Source organism: Corvus hawaiiensis, chromosome 30, assembly GCF_020740725.1.
Source record: "Corvus hawaiiensis isolate bCorHaw1 chromosome 30, bCorHaw1.pri.cur, whole genome shotgun sequence".
NCBI classification, from domain to species: Eukaryota; Metazoa; Chordata; class Aves; order Passeriformes; family Corvidae; genus Corvus; species Corvus hawaiiensis.
In genome coordinates, this window is record NC_063242.1 from 2,025,761 (window position 1) to 2,036,136 (window position 10,376).

Consider the following 10,376-nt stretch of genomic DNA (forward strand, 5'->3'; position numbering starts at 1 on the left):
TTTTCTCCACTCCCAATCATCAGAGCAAACCAAGCAAGCCAGTAAGTCTGCCACAACTTCTGGAGAAAGGAGTTCCATCTCCCAGTTCCTATGTTCCTCTCTGTTTGGTTTCTGGTCAATACACATACACATAACTGTTTGCAAGAAGAGAATGTCACAGTCATGCATTCTGCTAGTCATAATACATAAGGTTCAAACTCACTCATACTGGCACTTCTGTTAGATGTGCTTTTCACCCAGTCAATCAGGGAACAAAAACAGTAGCATGTAGCTTATCTATGAGACTCTGTCATGTAACATGCAAAACAATATTCAACCAGCCTCAGCCCCTCATCACTTCCAGAGAATGAATATGGAATATTATGTAGGCATGAAGAATTACCTGTGTTCATCCCATAAATTAGAAGTTTGGTTACTGCTTTTGAATAGCATATAAACATTCAAGGAATCTGATCTTGTCATTGATACTCCACAAAGAGTAGGGGAAAGGAAATTTTTAAAAAATATATTTTTTGTAAGTTATTAATTCAAACCTAATCACATTACAATAATATGAGATTTTAATTGAGCTTCATCTGTCTATTAACTGTGGAAAGATCTCACTCTTAAATTTCCTTATTGTCAATTTTTTTGTTCTTAATTCACTTACTGTCATACCACCCATGAAAAAAAATCACTCTACTGTCTCACCAAAATGACTGTAAACTTCTGTTTCCCTGCTTTCTTTGGTGACTAGCACAATGTAAAACAACCACACCCATGCTTCAGAGAATTTTTCCCCACATTTTTAGGGACTTTGAACGAAAACCCGAGAAATCACTGTTGCAGACTTGACAAAGGGAGAAGATGATCATCATGTAAAACAGAGTGAAGACCTATGAGGGGCAAGAGGCAGGTGGTACTCTTTGAAAATACAGGCTGGTGGGTTGTAGTGGTTTGGTCCAAAATACTCATTACTGTTTATCTTCTGTGAGATAAGAATTAGGAGAAACACAAAGCAGGCACCAAACTTGAAAGAATATAAAGAAGTTTATTAACAGACCTAAAAAGAAGAAGAAAAAATTATACCACACATTCAGAACTCTCCTCCTTCCCCCACTTTTCTCCCTTCTCCCACTGACAATCTAAAAAAAACAACCCTTCAGATGTTCAGTCTGTTTACCACTTCCATAATAACCTTGTTCAGTCCATTTAGGAAGAGGAGTCTCTCTTGCTCATGCTATGAACACATTATCACAAGGAGACAGCCGCCCACTTCCAAATAACTTTGTTCAGTCCATTTAGAAAGAGGAGTCTCTCTGCTTGCATGTGAAAACCTTTCCCCAACTTGCAGCTTTTCCCACAACTGCTTTTGAGGGTCCACTCTTGAAGGTTTTTGGGGTAGAATTTTAAGGTTGAGCCATTCAGAAACAAAAGTTCTCTTCACCCATCTCTGGGAGCATTTCATCTCTAAGAACAGAGGCACTTCTCCTTCCCTGGGAGCAAAGGGTCTTCTTCAGTTTCGTCTTTAGGACTATCTCTGGGAGCATCTCTAGGAACTGAGGTTTCTCCTTTCCCATTTGGAGAAAAGCCCTCATCTGGTCCATCTCTCCCTGTCCAAACTTCTCATGAAATTACAGCTGCGTCAGCATCTGCCTATCTCAGCACAGGTGCTTTTGCTAACAAGTTGAACTGAGCACTCCACCCCCCATATCTTCATGAAATTACAATGGGTACTCTGATATATCATAGCTTCACAACAGAATATCAGCTTTAAGCATCTCCTCTTTCTCTTCCCTCAGGTTTTCAGCTCTTCACAGCAATAAAAGGGTTACTCTCACCTCGGCCTTGCAGCTTTGCAGCTGGAATGTTGAATTTTTCTTATCGCAGTGGAGAGGGGGGAGAGCCGAGCCGCTCCGGCTGCCCACGGCAAGGCAGTGGGGGGGGTTCCATGGCTGGAACAGGTCCATGGCTCCAGGATGGCCGTGGCCTGGCCTGGCCTGGCCCAAGCAGGGCCTGGCCGGGCCCACTGGGCCCCGCTCGGGGCCCGCAGCCACCTGTCCCAGTGCCGGAAACGAGAGAGAGCTTGGAGGGGGAGTTTGTCTATTCTTAAGTGTGGATCACAGAGGCGGTCACAACTTTAAGTGGCTCAAAGAATTGTCCATATTCAAACTGGCCAGCTGATAGGTTCTATCAGGTCATAGAGGAAGCTGTAAGCACCCCTTTGCAAGAACATCACTTCTGGGACTATGCTTGCTAACCCATGACATGGGTAGACTGTAATCTGTCAAGAGGAGAGGCAGAAGGAATTTCATGCAGCTCCAGGTATGCAGTGTTTATCAGAAATAATTATAAATCATCTCACATTATCCTTATGATGCTTCATTTTTTTTATCCTCAGTTTCCTATGGGGAAATAAAAAATCCAAACCAGCCAAGCCATGAAAACTCATTTACTCTACAAACAATAACTATTTTGAAGCAGCTGCCAAACTCATGCAATATATCTTAAAGGGAAGTTAATTATCTGTATGAAGATATAGAAATCCTGACAAAGCATCATTCCTAGTGCCACTATAAAGAACAAAAAAGGTACAATGTAGGATGGTGTGCTACTCTGTAGGATTTAAATAACATGTGTTTGGGATGAATATAATACTCATCAAACATGAAGCAATGAAGGTGTTAAGCAGATCATATCATGACTTCTGAAGGACAAACTTCCTTATTTGCTTTTTTTAAAAAATAAATAAAGAAAAAATAACATTTCATGCATCTTTAACTCATGCAAACCCTTTCTCCAGTAAAAACAAGGCTATTCTATGCAAAATATATCTTTACACTTAAAGTTGGAATGTCTTAAATGTAAAATTTGCCATTTGTGGTAGCATCTTATAATAACAGAATCATGCCCACTCTAACAGATTTTCAAATATATTCATTTTAATTTTTATATTTTACTTTACTTATTCACTTGCATCCCTGAATCATATGCTGTGGGATTAACATAACATGGAATTTAAGCGAGAAATCTCAGTTATCTTAAAAAATGTATGTTATTTTTATTAAATGTGTTCTATTTTTATTTAAAAAATTAATTATTTTTATAAAAATATTTCTTATAAAGTTGTATTCATTTGAAGTGGTATTCATTTAAATCTGTAGTCACAGACTTCTCTAATTATGCTGGCTTTTCCTTGGAAGATGTGTGATGAAGACTGACAAAAATGGTTAAATTTCCCACTTCCAAAAGGCATTAGCAGTGTCACAAGCTGTGTAGAGCTGAAGTGAAGTGGAATTTTCAAAGGCTACTTGATGCAGGGAAGTGGGAAGGCATTCTGCCAGCTGCTGTGAAAAAAACACAGTTGCTAGGACCGGGGAATGTCTCTTTCCTGTTAGCAGTTTCCTCTACAAGCGTGCAGAGAAAGAGATACCTTTTCTCCCTTGAAGGCTTTCCTGGGTAATTTTCATTACTCAAGTAATCTACTCATTCTTTCCATCTTTTCTAACTCTTCGTCCAGCTAAAAATATTGTCGTCATTAAAGGCAAAAGTGTTTGTCATCAGAACTAGGTGGTTTCTCTTGCATAAGGCCCATTTTCTATGGTCATTACCCAATGATGATTTGGATTATGAGGTTACACTGTGGGGTGTTGTTTACATAAAAGTATTGGACTTTCATGGTATTTGAATGTAATTCATCAGGCAAATTATCTTTTTACATGAATCCCTGTGCACTGTCTTAATTTGCTCCAGGTGAAAAATAGGTCTTATTTTTCTTAAAAATCTTACAACAGAGCATATTAACCAAAATAAATTTGAAAACCAAATGTCAGTAAGAGTTTTCTTTAGATACAGGTCCCAGGCCACACTCATCACTCAACGTCCCTTGAATTATCCTCCAGTTTTCCGTGATTTAAATAATGCACTCCCAGTGTCCACTTTCCTATATATGCTTCAGTTTGTAGACAGTCAACATCATCTTGTGTCCACATCCCAGCTCTTCACAGACATCTTGTTTTCTCTAGCTTCTGTCCTAATGCTGGAAACTTCTGCTCTTCCGTTGCTTGCCTACTTGTTCAAATCACTTTTCCGGGGTTTTGGACATTTTTTCTTGTTTTTCTCCTTTTTAATTTTTTTTTTTTTAATAAACTCTTGCATAATTTTTGGGGTCATGCTGACTTATAGTAGGGGTAGAAAACAGAATATAATTGTTCAGACATGCCTCTCCCTGTTGTGAAGCAGCAGAGGACCACAAGCCAACCATATGTCTTTGAATGGGTTTTGTAGCAGCATGATTCCAACCAAATATACTGTAACTTACCAGCAAAAAGTCTTAGACCCTTCCCCAGTGTCACTTAATCGCTTGGTGCAGTCATAGACTTCTTTCAGCTCTTCAAGGATGAAGAAGTTTACCTCTGTTGATACACACAGAGATTGCTTACTTGGGTGCAGAAATGACCATGCAGTTGTGAGCTGGAGACTGGATGACTCCCCTCCCCCGCTTACTCCTCTTTCACCAATCCATAGAATTACAGGTGGAAACTGCTTTTTTCTTGACAGGATGGGTCTGTTTCTGAGTCAGTATTCTCAAGAGCTGATCTGTAAGGAAGAATTACAGCAGCCCAAGAAGAGCAGGCAGACCACAGCAAAGGATAGAAAACAGAGCTGACTTCTAGGCTGGTGCCAGACATGCCTCATCTCCTTTCCATTCCCAGGTTTTTACACTTGCTGATAGGCTATGCAAATGTTCCACAATATTGCATCTCAAGCTGTTACAGGTACAAACTATCTAGATATTTAGATACTATGGTATCTAATAGGATGCTATCAATCTTTTATAGTAAGGGAATACATAAATTATAAACAAATATGTCCTTTGGTCTAGTGGAACAGCATAATGATCAAAGACACACAATAGAAATGTATTTGCTTCTACACTAAGCTTTATTCCCTCAGTGCTCAGTCTGTAGTGATGGACAGGCAGTGAGCTGTCAGTTTTTGTTCTGTCTGTCACACTACACTTACCTCCTGTTGTTTTAAGTAATCAATATGGGGGCTGAAATCACCTACCACTACCTCTGCTACCTACTATTTTGTCCACTCATAAATTATGAATCCCTGCACAACGTCAAGTCTACAATTTCGATTGCATTTGCTAATCATTGATCAATAATTCAAAAGCCTCTTCTTCTTCAAGGGTCCCTAGTTTCCTGGAACATATGGCATAAGGCTGACAGTGTTCACAAAACTATTCTTTTATTATAAAAAAGGAACCAGGGAAAACAAGTTGTTGGAAGTTCTTTCTTCCTTTCTTCCTTTCTTCCTTTCTTCCCTTCTTCCTTTCTTCCTTTCTTCCTTTCTTCCTTTCTTTCTTTTTCTCTTTCTCATCTTTTTTTTTTTTTTCCTGGGGGACAAAATTTATATTTTTTTTTATTATTATTATTTTCTCATCTTTCTACAGTGACTGCACAAGAACTTGAGTGCAGTATCTTCCAGGAGTATTTTCAGCTTCATACCTTGAGAAGATGTACCATTTATCAGCCAATCTGGCTAGTTTGGTTTTACAATGATAATGATTGCTATGCTTATTTTTACTGGGACTGGACTGTATTTCCCTTTTCCAGATGGGAAATATTTCATATTTATGTTATGGTGTTTATTCACTATAAAGGAACATGAAAATGAGATAAAAAATAATATTTATTGTGTGTTCCTGTAAATGCATAACCATGAACACAGTGAGGAATAGAGTCTTTACAAGTGAATCTGAAGTCCTTATCCCTTACAAGAGAGCCACAGAATGCCTGCTGCAGTATTTCCTACTCTAAGGTTGTTTTATTAGCTATTTTACTGCTAGAGTAGGACCATGAATAATAAATATCATCATACAGAACAATTCTGATTACTTCTCCATGGAAACCTTTTAAATGGCAAGATCATGAAATTCACTTCATGAATTATCTCTGTGTTTCAAAGTAGAGAAGCTCAGGCATGATAGTATATTTGATTATTTTCATGACTACCCTAAAAAAAGCCTCAAACTTTCTCAGTCCTTTGTCCTGTGAGCTTAATTTTAGAAGAGATAAAAAAAGGCTTATTTAGATTGTGTTGTATAAAAGCCTCCTCTAATAAAATAAACTTCTTTATTTCATTATATTTAATTGGTTAAGAATTTAAGTTAAAAAAAATAAATGAAACCAGTATGATATTTCACATGATTTTTTGAGTTTTATTGCATTTTCTATAATAATGTATTTATCTATACCTGTATTTCTTTTAGCCACATGTAACAATTAAGTAACTTTAAAAAAACAACCCAGGACTTGGGCATTTAAATACTTGTTTATAAAACTCATAATAAATTCAGTAACATAGTCATTATGTTTTTCTATGAGACCAGACACTGTATGTTTATCTTGAGATTAACTGATATAGCAGCCATAAGTATAGTTAATATCAGACTGACCACCAGTTTTATTTTGGTTGTATCAGATACTTATTGGACATTTAATGATAGTACCTTGCAAGGTGATGTACAAGAAACATAAATCACCAAAATATTGCACCTTTACTGCCTAGTAAAGCTCATATTAAAACAGAATTAACAGTAGTCCTTTCTGTTAAAAGAAAATAAAAACTCTACTTACTTCAAAGTTTAATCCTAATTTCAAAAGCTATAATCAGATTTTGAATCTAATATCCCCGATATCCTGGTTTTGTTTTTTCCTTTTCTTTTGAAATGTGATTGAAATGTCCAAATTATAGTTCTTCACTGATTTTTCATGTACAAACAGGAGCAGAATAAGAATCAGTTTTATCTACAACTATTACGTATCATTCTCTGGATGACCAGAATTCACGTTGCATTGTCTTACCTGATTCATATCATTGAGCAAAGAAGTTAAAATCAAGGTGGCTTCTATAATACCATATATTTTGTTTCTGTGTCTGGTGTCTTTTTGACTGGCTGGGTAATATCAAGAAATAATTTCTACCCTACATTATATGCACATGTAGTTTTACCATGTATGGGCTCATGAGCTTACCAGTCAGAAGAACAGAGTGGAAGAGAAGAAGAATTATAATGAGGTGATGCAGGTGCATAGAGTGAGATTTTTTCCTACATCAATAACTTGGAAAGTTTCTTGGCTAGTTCAAATTATTGGAGTGGAAAAGAAGATTTAAGAGACATCATTATGATCACTCGGGACTTTTATGTATTTTTCCTTTTTTACATAAGGTTTTTTTTGTAATCGTAATTCATTTTTGCATGGCTTTCTTGTTAGAATTTTGGCCAAAAAACCCCAAAAACCTTTCCAAAGACAGAGCTCATGATTATATGCTTTGTGTAGAGCGCATAGATGGAACTACAATTCTATATTTCTACGGTATCTCTTTTCTTAGCAATGCTAAGACTTCCTGAAAGTCAAAATTACTTTAGATAATGGAGATTTTGAAATAATGCTGTTTTTAAGAATCTAGTAACATACGGAGTCTTATTTTTATCATTTTAAGTTAAGACTGGGATATTTTAGAAGAAATAAAATATTGGCATTTGTTTTAATAGTGAAACTAAATTATGTTGAAATCAAAATATTCCATAGAACCCCAAATCAAAAGATGTCAACAACATTTTGGCAAAGATGTTCCAAGCAGACTAAAATTATTTTCTGCAGACTGATAATTAATGACACTGAAGTTATGAATCAAAGTTCAAATATATAAAATTTGAAATCTATAAATAGTTCTACTTTCAAGTGCAAACTTTAATCTTTGCAGTATTTTATTTCCTACAGGCCCTCTTTTTAGCAGTCATTCCTTTGCCAATTTGGATTAATCATGCCAAACCAAGTTTTGTGCAATACACTTTTTGTATTTCTGGCAGCAACTTTCATCCTTTTCTAACATATTTCAGAGTCTGTGGTAATGGTGGTGGAAGGAGTCTGCCACAGAGCACAGCTGGAAGGTTGGCCAGCTTGTAGAAAATATCCTGCTTCTTGACAAAAATAAGTATTAAAACCTGTTCTTGTTCTGTCCTGTTTATTCCTTAACATGAGGAATAAGTTTTTTACACTGAGGGTGACTGAGCACTGGTGCAGGTTGCCCATAGAGGTTGTTGAGTCTCCATCCTTAGAGATATTCAAAATCTTCCTGGACATGGTCCTGGGCAACTGGCTGTAGGTGGGCCTGCTTGAGCAAGGAGGTTGGATCAGAGGGCTTCCAGAGGTCCCTTCCCACCTCAGCCATTCCACGATTCTAAATTTGTGCTCTTTCTCTCTCCTCAAAGATAAAAAAAATCATATTATTAGCACTATATATTAGAGCTGTTTCAGAACCAAATTTTTGACACTTTTTTTATAACAGCAAATATTTTTATGGAATCCAAATTTGTTCAGATCTGTGATCATAAATTCCAAAAGCTGCAACTGAATTTGTGACAGTAAGGGTATAATTTAGTAAAGTCATACTTTTTTAAATGATAAGGTGTCATTTCCCAGCACGATTGCAAGATGTTTCAGGTGAATAACACTTCTGATATAACTGGTGTCAGAGATCTTACTGATCATAGCAAGTGGGATAACTTCCCTAGGCGAAATGAGCAGGATCTCACCTGGCAATCATTCTGATTTTTTCAGGCTCTTTCTTTTCCTTTTCTCTCATGGAGAAAACTGTTGTAACAGCCATCACATGAAAGTACAGACAGGAAAGCTAAGCATGAAATGCAAGTAGAAATTACATTACAGAAAAGAAGAGCCTCATGTACTAATTTAAGCCAGTGTTCAATTGATGGGAGCTAATGAACTACAAAAGCTCTGACATCTTTTGCAGCAGACAACCTAGTGTAAACTAATCAACATTAAGTCAATATAATCTAACCTTTCGTTGTTCATTGATCTTTTTTACAGGCTACACACTGCCTGGCCATGTGAATGGTTCAGAAATACATGTCATGAAGAGGACAAAGCGGTTACCACAAAGGAAGACTAAATTTAAATTGGCCAGCATGAAAAGAAAATTAAAATTATCTCCTGCGTATCTTCATTCTGCTTTTATAAAATGCCTATATTTTTCATCAATGCCTGGTAAAAAGAGCCTGAGCAGTTCATCCATGCCTGTCTGACTTTTATGCATTCCAGATGAACCTATGCAATGAAATCACTAAAAACTTGGTATGACCAAAGGCTGTTTCCTCTTAGAAGAAGATACAAGATTCACCAAGACTACAGGCTCACTACTTTCCTCATTAAATTTCAAAAGGGTTTATGAAAATTTGATTTTAATCTATGAATCTCTTGACTGTTTTGAAGCATCATTGGAGAGACCCAGCCTTTCCCACAGAAGCATGGCCTTTTCTCACATATGTGGATATGAACGGAGGGATGTCACTAGACAGATAAAGATGTTGCACCTCTTTTAAAACCATTAATGTTTTTGCAAAAGAGAATAAAAGCCATGTTTCCTTCTAAGTGTGTTGTAGACAGGAAACTGAGGAGTTTTTGTTGTGGACATGGGAACTAGATATTTGACCTGGTGGTATGTATTTATTTTACTAATAGAGAAATTCCTTGGGCAATGAAATGATACCATGTCACCCAGACCCTAGATCAAATGTCTCTTTATGCATGTAGAAAGAAAAATAAAATATTGCTTTGAAATATAAAACAGCATATAGAACCATTAATAAAGATAATGTTTACTAAAATCCACACTTGAAAAGATTACTTTTCTACCTATATTTGGAAAAAAAATTAAAAATGTAAAAGTAACTTACTTGCAAAGATTTTCTATTGTGTTCTGTGCTACTACACCTTTCTCCTCTCACATTTGTTCTTTCTGTTTGGAAATTTCAAAGCAACCTAAAGGTGCTGGAGACCTGACCTAAGTGGAACTTGATAAAATATATCCTTATGATTATTCTCAGCTCTCAGCAAGGAGATTCTTGAAACCAAAACTTTCCAAGATGCATCTTGATCATTTTGCTCACATGTTGCCTCAATGCAGCTAATAGGACAGCTTGTCTACCTGTCATATGCCAAGCAAGTCTTTGTCTGCAGAGAAGAAATATTTCATTTTTTTGTGCTAGAGAACACATAAAAATAATTTTAATTTCTCTTTGAAGAGGTAATTTACTAGCCTTATTACATAAACAATAGATTTCTGTGTATTCCAGCTTTTGAGTGTCTTTTTTTTTACTAGGATATTCACAATACCTTTTAAGTCTCTTCAGGATCAACCAAATTATGTTAGAATTTAGTTTTAAAACTTAATTTTTATCTCAGAATCTGAAATAGTATCTCTGTTTCCTATGACAAAATTAGGAGGGGATCACTGAGGAGGAGTGGAGTCACATTAAGGAAATCTCCCAAATGTCTACATCAGACAATGTTATTGAGTCA

The 10,376-nt window shown here is 36.4% G+C and overlaps 1 long non-coding RNA gene across 1 annotated transcript; it reads left to right on the forward strand.

Moving 5' to 3' along the window:
- The first annotated feature begins 2,230 nt into the window (after positions 1 to 2,230).
- Positions 2,231 to 9,686, forward strand: LOC125318433. Its single transcript, XR_007200352.1, has 2 exons — positions 2,231 to 2,304; positions 8,886 to 9,686. It is a non-coding gene; the product is annotated as an uncharacterized LOC125318433 (long non-coding RNA).
- The last annotated feature ends 690 nt before the right edge of the window (positions 9,687 to 10,376 follow it).